Raw genomic sequence first — 13,625 nt, 5'->3', positions numbered from 1 at the left:
TGGCTAGGGTCACCTTTGGTAGCAATTTTTTTATTATTATTGCATTGCACTCATTTTGAGCTAAGAAATTTTTTCAGTTGGTCTTTAAAAATGATGATAAAATGATGAGACGTTTTCTGTGCACAGGTTTGGGTTTATCTACTAGCAGGATCTGTATTCTCTCTCTGCTTGGTCAGGCAGGGAGCTGACAGGCTCCTTATCTCTGCTCTCTAACATCATAAACACTCATTAAAGCTCAATTCTTATCTTACTGATAAGAATGTGGCTTAAGGCCGGGTTCACATCTGCGCCTCTTCATAACTTCGGCGGATCCACCGCCAGCTTAGGGGTTTATTAAGACCGGGGTCTAAAACGCCGGTCTTAATAAATGTGCCTCCAAGTTTTTTAAAGACCAATTCGGTTCTGAAGTGACTCAGTGGGGCTTACATAATACAAACCACCCATAAATGACCCCATTTTAGAAACTTCACTGTTCAAATTATTCAATACTGATTTTTCAAACTTTGTTAACCCTTTGGTGCTTCACAGGCATTAAAGCAAAATTGAGGTGAAATGTAAAAAATGTTTGTAGATTTTCAGTTTTATTCCATTATTCCCTGTAACAAAAAACAAACCTCAATATTTATTATGAACAAAAGAAAATAAGCGCAGCTCAACCAGAGGCAGATGGTGTAAACTGTGTCCTTGGCCACTGTAGGGCGGCACGGATCCTTCCTCAGACCTCTGGCATAGAATATTAAAAAATAAATAAACGTAATACAACGTAACTTTTAATTTAACATGTTAAAACTCCATGGCTGACATGTTTTGCTCATGTAGTGCTTACTCATAGCTCAATATTTATTACCATGGTTCTGCAGTTTACAGAAACACCCCATATGTGGTCGTAACTGCTGTATTGGCACAAGAGAATGTTCAGAAGGGAAGGAGCACCATATGGTTTTTGGAGGGCAGATTTTGCTGGAATGGTCTTTAGGCGCCATGTTGCATTTTAAGAGACTCTTAGGTACCCATAGAGTGGAAAACCCCAAAAAGTGGCCACATTTTGGAAACTACACCACCCAAGGAATTTTTAAGTGGTGTACTGAGCACTTTGACCCAACAAGCGTTTCATAGAATTTATAACACTTGGCCGTTAAAATGAAACATTTAATTTCTTCCAATGAAATGTTGCTTTAGTCTCAGATGTTTCATTTTCACAAGGGGTAACAGGAGAAGAAGAACCCCATAATTTGTTATGCATTTTTTCCTGAATACGGCAACTCCTCTTATGTGGCTCAGAAGGGAAGGAGCGTCATTTGGCTTTTGGAGGGCAAAATTCACTGGAATGGTTCTCGTGTGCAATGCCACATTTGCAGAGCCCCTGAGGTACGAGTATAATGTAAAAACCCAAAAGTTTACCCCATTTTGGAAACTAAACCCTTTAAGGAATTCCTTGATGTATAGTGATTGGCTTGAACCCATAGGTGTTTCATAGAATTTTTAAAAAAATGTTAGCCTTAAATGTTACATTTTCAAAAGTGGTAATAGGAGAAAAAGCACCCCAAATGTTGTTATATAATTTTTCCCGAGTGCAACAATATCCCCTATGTGGTTGATGAAAAGCTTGTGGCACACTGCTGGTGGTGCTAGAAGTAGGGGTCCCACTCCGTCGTAATACGCTAAAATAACTTCAGTACGGAGAAGTAGTGTTGCAAGTCAAAGATGTGGTTTATTCAGAAGCGACTGTACACATTAGTTAGTGATGTTTCGGCCTTCTGGCCTTCTTCAGACAAATGTCGTTGGCAAAGTAGCAGGAAGATGTGCTCAAGTGCATGTGTAGGTTCATGCCATTCCCTACAGCGTGAACCCACACATTTACTTGACTGCATCTTCCTACTACTTTCTCTAACTCTACCAGCGGCACTAATCTGAAAAAGACCGAAACGTCACTGACAAATGTGTACAGTCACTTCTGAATAAAAGACATCTTTCAGGGCTCCAGGTGGCGACCAAAATGGTCGCAAATGCGACCTAGAGTTGCTAAATGGCGACAAGACTTTGTAGTCTTGTCGCCATTTGCGCCTAGACCCGTCGCTGCTCTGCCGCTTTCACAATCTGACATGGCATGCGCTGCTGTCAGCGCGTGTCATGTTCTTCTCAGCAACACAGGGATGAAGGAGGCAGCCCCTGCACCGCTGCTGCCGCTACCACCAATGGGCTGATAGCAGGGAGGAGGAGGGGAGGGGCTGTGGCCACTGCGCCACCAATGAATATAGTTTATGCTTAATACAATCGCAGGCTTCGGGTGTCGGACATATCCCATACCCAGCACCCAGCCTCTATGACTGCGCGCTGCGATCCGCCGCTATTAACCCCTTAGGTGCGGCACCTGACAATATGTTGGGCCCAGTGTGTGCCATCTGACACTTTTGTCAATTTCATACCGCCTGTTGGTTGACTTGCTTTGAGAAAAACCTTTGACACCATTTCCTATAAAACAAACTCCTTTATGACTAAAAGCATGCTTGCTTGGTGAGCTACAGATGTAGCAGGGTTAGCACTCAAGCTCAAATTTCTTAACTCATCGCGTTATCTTGAGACAAAAGCCATTGAAAAGCGATTGAAGGTGTTTGATTAACTCATTTAGTTTAGAATAAAATTACATAACCGGGCTCCGCATCACTTACACTATACACCACTTACTCCAGTTTGGGGGTGTTCTGGAGCTGACGGATTCCCTTTAAGGCATACATATACACTAGATGTAAGCTCACAGGTGACTGCTTATGTGGGCGATCTGTATGAAATACATATCAGACTGTTAAAATGGCCTGAGAGAGAACAAATCTATTCGCATTTGTAGAGTAACCCCCAACTTTCTCTTTGGCAGCCAATAAAAAGGGCTTATTGCAGAATGGTGGATCTTGATTCAAGACAAGCGTCCAAACGCTTCATAACAGATGTTTTATGGCTGCAGAAAAACGAACTCACCCTTGTGTTCAGCAGATGTCCTGTGTAATAATAGTTTTATCTTCTGTTAAAGCAGTTGTCCAAAGTAGAAAAACATGGCTGCTGTCTTCCTCAAACAGCATATGTTTATGGATTGTGTCTGGTATTGCAGCTCAGCTGTCTTCAGTACCACATGCGGGCGTGGGTTGTTTTGGAAGAGGCATCCATGTTTTTCTAACCTTGGAGAATCCCTTTAACCTTTCAGTGGCTAAAACAACCTACTCTGGACATTGCATACAATTTTTATTCAGTGTCTTTACTAGGGCTGGGCAGTATTATTATTTTTATTTTTTTAAAGGAAAATAACAAAAATCTTGATTTATTTTAAATTATTTGGTCATAACTTTTTTGATTTTCTGTCTATGTAGCCACATGAGGGCTTTATTTTTTACAGGACAAATGGTATTCTTGGTGACACAATTTTTGGGGTGGTAATGGGGGGGGGAGCTATTCCGTCATTGGTTTTTCACCTGTGAGCTCCAGCCTTGTCCTCGTTCCTCTCAGCTCTGCTAATAGCTTGTACTGTTGTGGTATGCAGACTATAAGGAGAGCTGAGCTGAGCAAGAGCTCACATAAGACATCACTCTCCTGCTTGTGCCCGCTTTGCTAAAGCCTGACATTGCCCATGTGTGCTAGGCTTTAGCAGAACAGAGTGGGTAAAGGCAGGAACAACACTTAGTATGGCCACAGGGGAATCCATACTCCAGCACACAGCACTTTATGGGCGCACGTATTCTGAAGTGTGATAGGCACCTGACTTCAGTCACCTATTTTGCATGGAAAAGTAAAAAAAAAAAAAAAATGTGTATTAGAAAAATTATTTTTAGCACATTTAGAATAGGATTTTAAAAAGTTTGGTAAAAATTTTAGGTACACTTCTCATGAGTTTTTTTTTTAGGTCACTTTGCTTTCCATACATCAAAGTCTTACTACATAATGAATCCCTGACAATGTTGTGCCAAATCTTCGTTGTTAAAGCAAATGCAAATATACTATAAAAAGTGGTAGAAAACTTAAAAAAGTGTAAAATATGTATTTCCAGGTGAGTTGTTTAATACAGAAAAGCCCAACCTTTAATTGTTGGTCAGATTGAATATGTGCAGTTAATATTTCAGGTGCAGATATTTGACCTGGTAATGAAGGTGTTAAAAAAAAAATATATATATATATTTTATTTTCTAAAGGTCTCCTGTATACTACACTGACAGCAGTGGCTGTTTTTCCATTTGGGTAAATAATGTCTTCAGCAAAGAAAAAAAACCTAAATATAGTATTAACATTTAGAAAACTCTGCAGGATGCATCTAATAAGCACCATCTTTTCCACACTCGGCCACCACAGCCTAGCACATCATTAGCACAGCACAATGGAGGTTGGAGCCGACCAGACATCCCTTTATTTGTTGAATGTGTGCAGAACATAATCCTTGAGCAGGGCCCCAGGCCTCTCTCTGGCCATTTTTCCTGATGAGGGATATACTTGGCAGAAAATGAAAAGAACGTTTGTCTTGGAAACTAAATTGAAGGCACAATAAGATTGGAAATGATCATCCTGTACTTTTCATTGTTGGAAAGAAATGTTTTAAAGGGTCCTTATTCATTAGGCTAATTTCACACTCGCGGTTTGTGCAGATCCTTCATGGACTGATCCGTTCTGATAATACAACCGTCTGCATAAGTTCAGAACGGATCCGTTTGTATTATCTTTAACTTAGCCAAGACATTCGTCTTTAATACCATTGAAAGTCAATGGAGGACGTTTTCTATTGTGCCAGATTGTGTCATAGAAAACGGATCCGGCCCCATTGACTTATATTGTGTGCCGGGACGGATCCGTTTGGCTCAGTTTCGTCAGACGGACACCAAAACGCTGCAAGCAGTCCGCCTTCAAAGCGGAATGGAGACGGAACGGAGGCAAACTGATGCATTCTGAGCGAATCCTTTTCCAGTCAGAATGCATTAGGGCAAAACTGATCCGTTTTGGACCGCTTCTGAGAGCCCTGAACGGATCTCGCAAACGGAAAGCCAAAACGCGAGTGTGAAAGTAGACTTACTTAAAGGGCTTTCCAGTTCTGCATTACAACCCAGTATGCTACCCAATTTACCCAAAGACACGTCCTAATCTCTTAGTTAAATGTGTATGATATATAGAGGGCTGCCAAGCAGCTTGAGCATATGCATACCCCTTCCTCCCCGAAATAAGTGGCAGGAAATTTCATGTATGTCATGACATATGACAGTTTCTTTCTACTCCTCGTCCATTTTTTACCTGTCCAAGTTCATTAATCTGAAATGGATCCGTCAGTAACAGATTAAGGTCAATCAAGAATAGGAACAGTACTGGAGCCTGAAGGCTAATAAGTGGATCTTCAGCAATATCATCTACGTTACAGGGACAACGTCTAAATCTGGCCATAATATGATAAACATTTAAGTTGTCTAAAAATAGTTGGGAAAAGATATGTCCCTCATATAAAGCACATTGGTAAATTAGATAACTGTTTTTACACCTATGGATCCAAAATAAAGTAAAGGAAAAAAACATCAGGCGAGAATTTATCATTTGCCATGGTTTTGGTATCGGTTTTAAGTCTGCCTTTGTTTTATGACGTTGCGCCAAATTTAAGAAATGGCACACAGTAATAATATATTTAGTGCAATGTAAGGTACGCTTATGTCTGTAAAAGTACATCAGGGGGTTGCATTATGTGTAGATGCAACTGTTTAAAAAAAAAAACATATATCATAAATGAGACTTAAAGGTATTCTAATCTGAAGTCCTGACCTACTTTTCACACCACTTCTAAAGTTTGACCAACTGAGTGGCTGAGTGGAAACGAGCATGAGATGTGCTAAGCGAGAAAGTGAGGCTTGCAGATTCTCCACCTGTCCCTCCACCTGTATGGCTTTAGATCATCCCAAGTGGAGGGGTGACTTGAAATTTTATCACCTCCCTTATTAAGTAGAAAGCAGCTTATTTCTGATTGTCACCCTTTTTTTTTTCCAGAGGAGGAGTGGAAAAAAATAAGCATCTGCTTACCTAATCATGTCTATGCACCTACTGTAAGCTCAATACTTAGCTTTTTAACCCCCTTAGATGCAGCGGTAAAATGTTTTAAAAAATAAAATGTTTTTCCTCCTATACCTTGTTTTATTACTGGAAAATAAAAAGGCGTAAATGGCGTAAAAAAAAAAAAAACACCTGTGCCAAATAAAAGCAAGATTGAAAGTGATCAAAAATTGGTAAGTAGCCCAAAATGGCACCAATTAAAACTTCAAGTCGTCCTGTGAAAACAAGCCTTAATACAGTTACATTAATGGAAAAATAAAAATGTTACAGGTCTTGTTTTTATTGTGAAACAGCAGTACAACATAAAACTCTATAAAATCGTGGTAATCATAATGGCCCATAGCAAAAACAATTGACATTTATACTGCACAGTGTAACATCATAAAAATAAATCCCCAAAAACTGTGGCAAAATTGTTTGTTTATTTTCCACCTCCCTCAAAAATATTATTCAGTGTGGTATATGTAGCCCAAAATGGTTCCTAGAAAAGCTACAGGTCTTTCTGCACAGTTCTAATACAGCTACATTGAAGAAAAAATAAGTTATCATTGCTGGCACAACTGGGGGAAAATTATCCTGGCCGTTAGGGCTACACCAAGTGGTTAAAAATTGGATTTTTATACTTACCGTAAAATCTCTTTCTCGTTCAATTCATTGGGGGGACACAGCACCATGGGTATACGCCCAGCTACCACTAGGAGGCGACACTCAGGTGGGCTATACCCTCTCCACAGACACTAGGCTAATCAGGTGGTGCCAATAGCAGTAGGAGAGAGAAATAAAAGCAAAGAACCAACATGTCCTGGACCGAGGAAGGAACAAGAACAGCAGCCCGTTTACAGAAGGAGAAATGAAAACAAAGGGTGGGTTCTGTATCCCCCAATGAATTGAACGAGAAAGGGATTTTACGGTAAGTACAAAAATCAAATTTTTTCGTTAATGTCATTGGAGGACACCGCACCATGGGACGTCCCAAAGCAGTCCCCGAGGGTGGGAAGGAAATCTCGTGCAAAAAGTTGGGCGCAAAGGTGCAAGAGAACCATGTGACCCAACAAGACCAGGAGAGGCCAAACCACATGAAATGGTAGATAGAAAACCAAGGAAGTGAGCCGAGAGGCTCCAGGACCAGGAAGAGTCCAAAGAAAAAAATTGTAGGAGACCTCCAGGATCCCAAGGACAAGTGCCTGGGAAAAAAAGGTCATATGCAAGAAAGGAACAAAGGGAAACACCCAGCTTCACCCAAGGTAGGAAAAATAAAGAAGCTAGAGGATAGGGAGCAGGGGTAGATGTCCTGCGCAAGAACCGAGAGTTGAACAGGTGCGCACTAGAGGGCCAGAGAAAGGATCTGGAAGAAACAGGAGAGCAGCACAACCAAAAGGTGTTTGTTGGTAATGGCCTAGCATTCTGCATATAGAAGGATGCTCTAGGAGGAGGATCTATAAGAGGACAGACCCAACAAGAAAAATTAGACCATGAGGGAACCTGGCAGGAGAGAAAATGCCTGGGAAAAGGACAGGAGCAGTCCTGAGCCAAGGAAAAAACTTCCTGTAGACAAACTAAAGGAAGACCCTGTGGACCACCCCTCGGCAAAAGGAAGGCGATTCCACAAGGCCTGGAAGCAAAGGAAACTGACCATTAAAACTCCAAATGGTCTCAACCCAAAAACATGGCCTGTCCGTGGCAAAACCATGTGAAGGCCAGGGTAGAGATGAAACAAGGAAGCACTGGAGGCTGAATGATTGAGAGAAAGAATAGCAAAGACTCACCATGGGAAGGGAACAAGCCTCCTACTGCAAGGCAGGTGGGAAAAGAGAAACACCCTATGAGAAGGTGGAAAGAGAGAGAACTCCAAACAGCCTAAGAAGGAACAGTTCTCAAATCGAGGGAAAGCTCAATCCCAGAAGTGGCCAATATAATTGTAAATTGCAAACCGGAGCAACAAACTCCCAGGTACCAGGACTTGAACCTGGGGAGACGGGAAGAGAGGTTAGAATCTCAAGAGGGAGTCAAGCCTATGGGGACCCAGGAGGGAAAATAACCAAACCGGGCCCAAAGAAGCAGCTGTCATACAGAGCATATGCAGTCAGAGATGCCATAAGTAGCTTCCCCAGAGGGAACCGGCCAGCTAGATGGTCTAAGAATCATTGGGGCAGGGACTTCAAGCAGGATTACCCAGTCAGAGGCGCAATCAAGTAGGGTCCACAGAACTGGACCACATGAGGACAATAATAGCCAGATTATCAAAGGAAAATGAAATGTAGCAACCATAGGGGGAAAAAAAATCAGCCATGGTTAACAACCATCCTAAGTGTAGTGACTAGCATACTGTATAACACTGCCCTGGAAGGGGCAAGTACAGCACCCTGGATTTTGTACAAGAATCACCAGACATCCATATGTCAGAAAAGGATGCAGAATTCGCCAGTGGAAGCCGGGAGAGACTACACTGGCATGTAGAAACCAGCTACCAGCAGAGCACAATGAAACCCCCAAGGAAGGGAGAAGAAACTGACAACAGCAAGGCCCAAGCAAACGGCACTTCTGTCATGTAGCACAACTGAGAACATAAGGGAGTACCAAGAATGCCCGGACCATGGAAGAACTACGGGACCATGTCAGATACCAGAGCGAGCAGCGGAAAATTCCAGCCACCAAGTAGGTGTGTGGCGCTCACTACTCCTGTCACAGCCATATCGGAGAGGACGTCCAGCGATGACCCGAAAACTGCAGTAGCGACTGGTGCGCACAATGGTGGTGATCCAGGACTGGGCCATGTAACTCTGTGAAAACAAAGCAGAGGGGCAGTAACAACAACGCGAGTACTCCTTCCATGAAATGGGGTAACGCGGCTGTGCGGAATACAGTAGTACTTTATAGGGTTGACAACGAACAAACCTAGCATGATAGCCAACAACCTGCCCATGCGAAGGGAGTGTGGTTGTCTGGTGCATAACAGGACTGAAGTCCTGTTAAGTAGTGCATCAAGCAATAAAGTAAAAATCATGCCTAGTACAGGGGCAATGAGAAGACTTGGTGCACTCAAAGGGCCTGGTTCAGGAGGTACTGCACTGGGTGTCAGATCTGAATAGGCCAGCCATATACTGGATCTAACAATTGCTACTCTACTCTGCCCAAGAAGAGGGGGAACATATGGTTACCAGGTACATACTACAACCAGGATGGTTTGTCGGATACAGCGCCTTGAGATAGTACAAGTACACCGCCGAGGACGACTGTAATGGGGTGCCAGATGCATACTAGAACCCAGAATAGAGTGATGAATACAGTGTCTGGGGATGGTCCTATTTCTTCGCATGAAGAGGGGCCACATGATTGCCTAGCACACATTAGAGCCAGGAAAGGGAAATGCAGGAGCCGTATGGGCCATAGATTGTACCAATAGGGCACTGCACTTGGAGATACTACAAATACTTTGCCTGCGAATAGGAATAATCTGGTTGCATGGTACATACTATAATGAGTGGAGACATGGCTACAGCATCTGGAAATGGTATAGGTACTCCACTTGATAAAGGAGTAATATGACTGCGTGATGGACACTAGAACCAGACAGGTGTAATGGCTACAGCATTTGGAGATGGTACAGATACTTTACCTAATAAAGGAGTAATATGGTTGTGTAGTGAAGACTAAAACCAGACAGGTGTAATGGCTACAGCATCTCGAGATGGTACAGGTACTCCACCTAAGAAAGGAGCAATGTGGCTGCATGGTGCACACTAGAACCAGACAGGTGCAATGGCTACTGCATCTGAAGATGGCATCTGTACTTCACCTGATAAGGGAGAAATACGGCTGCATGGTGCACACTAGAACCAGACAGGTATAATGGCTACAGCCTCTGGAGATGGTACAGGTACTCCACCCAATAATGGAGTAATATAGTGCATGGGGCGTATTAGAACCAGACAGGTGAAGTGGCTATAGCATCTGAAGAGGGCACAGGTACTCCGCTTAATAAGGGAGTAATATGGTTGCGTGGTGCACACTAGCACCAGGATGGTGTATTGGCTACAGCGTCTGGAGAAATAATACGGTGGCCTGGAACACTCTTCGACTAGGAGGGTGTGTTGAGTATAGCCCCTGGTAATAGTGAAATTACTCCAGCTGAAAAGGAGGTACATTGGAACCAAGAAAGTCTGCCGGATACAGCATTTGGCAGTAGTACAAGTACCCCCCTGTGAAGGGAAAGGCGTACGTACTTGGGACACCACATAGGTGTGCCGGTGTGCAAAACACAGTGGTAATTAAAGCACCACCTACTGAAGAGGCGGCAAGCTGACTTACCTGTGTGAATAATTACCTGTGCAAACAGGGGAATGCCATCTGAAAATCCACTAAAGGGGATACCAACCCTGGAGAGGAGAGGTTCCTCAGTGGACATTTGTCTTTGACCACCCAGAGAGATTCTGTATGGTGGAAGACCGCCTGATGCTCTGTTCCAAGTCAGAATCGGTGCAGAGGAGTCCCCCGATGAGGCAAAAGAAACCTGAGGCGTTTCCCTCAGTGCTAGTCCCGTCCTTGGAGGAAACCAGGATGCAGGGGATGAGCGGGACCTATGAGGGGAGACCCTAGGCCGCTATTGGACTCTGATATGGACCAAGGCAGGAAGCAAAGGACTCCCGGGGGGGGGCGGCGATGCTGCCGCATGAGGGCAGTGAAGAGCGCCATAATATCATCATAGCTGAGAATGCGCGCAGGCTACGGTGGAGGTGAGGGACCCACGTGGAGAGAAGGTGACCCCCTGAACAAAGTTTAGAGTAACCCGATTGAGCCCAGGATCCAGCCACCGCATGCAGTCAAACCAGGCCGATAGCAAAGCAACCCCCAGGCACCGCAGGAGCAGATGCAACCCAGGGGAGGCATGGAGGGCAAGGGGACCTGCCACAACATGAACCACCGAACAGGAGCCCAAAATAATATGTCCCACCAATGACGCTACATGCAGGCGGGGGGCACTGTGAAGATGGGGAAAGCACCCTCTGGAATGAAGTACATCTCGTCCTCCCACCGGAAATTCCGTGCAGAGACCTCTAGAAGGCCATGAGGGAGGCAACACCCCTAGAAAAAACAGGAAGCCAGAAAAAAATGGCGGGGAAGAGTTTGGCCTAGTCCCGTCAGAAGCAGAGGGCTAGAGTAGATAGTGTAGCCGAAAATGAGGCACCCCCAGCAGACTGATCTTGCAGGGTGCTGGGAAGTGGAAAAAAGCTCCAAAAATGCTACAAAAAGGGTAGGCATGGAAAGGGGGTCAAAGCGACCCCCATTGGTGAGAAAAATGACACAATACAACCCCTGGATGGCAGGGAAAAATTGGAAAACAGATGCGTCCTTGTCACAGTCGGACCCGGGGACCAAAGTAGATGCCGCAGCTGAAAATGAAGCACCCTAAACGGGTGGACACCGTGGGACCTGGGGAGGGGAGGAAGGAATGCCCTGAGGGGGGAGGGAAAGGGGGTCATAGTGACCCCCATAAAGATAGAAAAGGCCACACAGAGATCCTAGATGCCAGGAAAAAGGCGGGAACTGACGCGGCCTAGTCCAGGCACAAGCCAGGGACTAGAGTAATTAGGAGGCCGAGGAAGGGAAGGACTGCCAGGGGGGGAGGGGACCCTGATGGAGTATGGATGGGAGGGAAGGAGTCCTTAACTAGGGTAGGGAGCATACTCGCCATCTGGCGTCTTCCGGCGCCGCAGGGTCACTCCTTTGGTAAACTCGCACTAGAGTGGGATTATCAGTACTCCACTGCGGATTGAGTAATGGGGGACTGGGTGACCGGCGAGGTACACTCCCGCAGAGGGTGCTACTAAAGTGGACTTCCACGATGAAGACCCCCTGCTGCAGATAAAACCTGCACCTGTAAAGTGAAGAGAAAAATTAAAAAAATAAAGAAAAAAGCAAAAGAAAAGGGTCAGCAAGACCTGCAGGAGAAGAGCAGGTCATGTCTGCCTCCTACGGACACTAGACTAAAACTGATTAGCCTAGTGTCTATGGAGAGGGTATAGCCCACCTGGGCGGAGCCAATATTTTTCATATCTAGTGTCGCCTCCTAGTGGTAGCTGGGCGTATACCCATGGTGCTGTGTCCTCCAATGACATTAACGAGAAAAACACTTAAAACACGAGTTGTGCACCAGCTTTCTTTTATTGAGAACAATTTTAAGATCTACAGTAAATAAGTGACATTTTCTGGAGGGTTTTTCCAATTTGATGGTCTTGTTAGGAGGTTAATCACTGGTAACAGGCGTCGTCCCAAAAGATTGGAAATTAGCAAATATTGTGCCCATTCACAAGAAAGGTAGTAGGGAGGAATCAGGCAACTATAGGCCAGTAAGCCTGACATCAATAGTGGGGAAATTAATGGAAACCATACTTAAGAAGAGGATTGTGGAACATCTAAAATCCCATGGATTGAAAGATGAAAAACAGCATGGGTTTACTTCAGGGAGATCATGTCAAACTAATCTTATTGATTTTTTTGATTGGGTGACTAAAATAATAGATGGCGGAGGTGCAATAGACATCACTTATCTAGACTTTAGTAAGGTTTTTGATACTGTCCCACATAGAAGGCTTATCAATAAATTGCAGTCTTTGTGCGTTGTCTCCCATATTGTTGAATGGATTAGGCAGTGGCTGAGGGACAGACAACAGAGGATTGTAGTCAATGGAGTATATTCAGACCATGGTATTGTTACCAATGGGGTACCTCAGGGATCTGTTCTGGGACCCATATTGTTTAATATCTTTATCAGCGAAATTGCAGAAGGAGGCCTGGTAAAGTGTGTCTTTTTGCTGATGACCCAAAGATTTGTAACAGGGTTGATATTCCTGGAGGGATACACCAAGTGGAAAAGGATTTAGGAAAACTAGAGGAATGGTCAAAAAATCTGGCAACTAAAATTTTATAGTAGAAAAAATGTATGGATGGGCACTCGTATATGGAGGTAAATAGGACACAATTTATTATTAAGATTTACATTAAAAGTACAATCACAATATAAAATAGAATAATATGTAAAAGGGTGAGTGATACAATAAGAAAAGGTCAGTTGTTGTGATATTTTGTAGAACTGGGGCTGATAACCCAATAAAATCCTCACTTTATGTTCTCAGGGCTATAAGGTCCTGGGAATTTGGATATTAGAATGGGTCGGATATATGAGGTGATCAGTCCCTGCTACGTTCAATAGTATCACTCTATAATTTCATGAATATATAATCACATACTTGTAAAAACATTCTTTACCTATAGTGATATAAATGGTCCTAAAAAAGTATTGCCGCTTGTCCTGTTTTAGTTGTTCATGTGCTTAGAAATAATATTCTGTATATAAGAGGTTTCCTCTATGCTTGATAGTCTTTGAGAAAAATAACCGGTCTCTTTATTTGTCCGCAAAAGGTTGTTGCTAAATATTATCAGTATTTTTTGTAGCAATCTTTTTTGTAGCTCTAGGAATTCCTATATTAACGTCCAGGTTAAATCGCTATGACGAGAGTCCTTAGTAATGTTTTTAGTACAGTTCGTTATTTCCCCGTTATTGTTAT

At 43.5% G+C, this 13,625-nt stretch overlaps 1 protein-coding gene across 1 annotated transcript in view; it reads left to right on the top strand.

Annotated features, from left to right (window-relative positions):
• NUDT6 (nudix hydrolase 6) overlaps nucleotides 1–13,625 on the top strand; it is a 36,084-nt gene that overhangs the window by 4,553 nt on the left and 17,906 nt on the right. The gene's annotated exons all lie outside the window — the stretch shown is intronic.

The sequence above is a fragment of the Bufo bufo genome, chromosome 2 (genome assembly GCF_905171765.1).
Source record: "Bufo bufo chromosome 2, aBufBuf1.1, whole genome shotgun sequence".
Taxonomy (NCBI): domain Eukaryota; kingdom Metazoa; phylum Chordata; class Amphibia; order Anura; family Bufonidae; genus Bufo; species Bufo bufo.
This window is presented reverse-complemented; position numbering and strand designations above follow the sequence as displayed.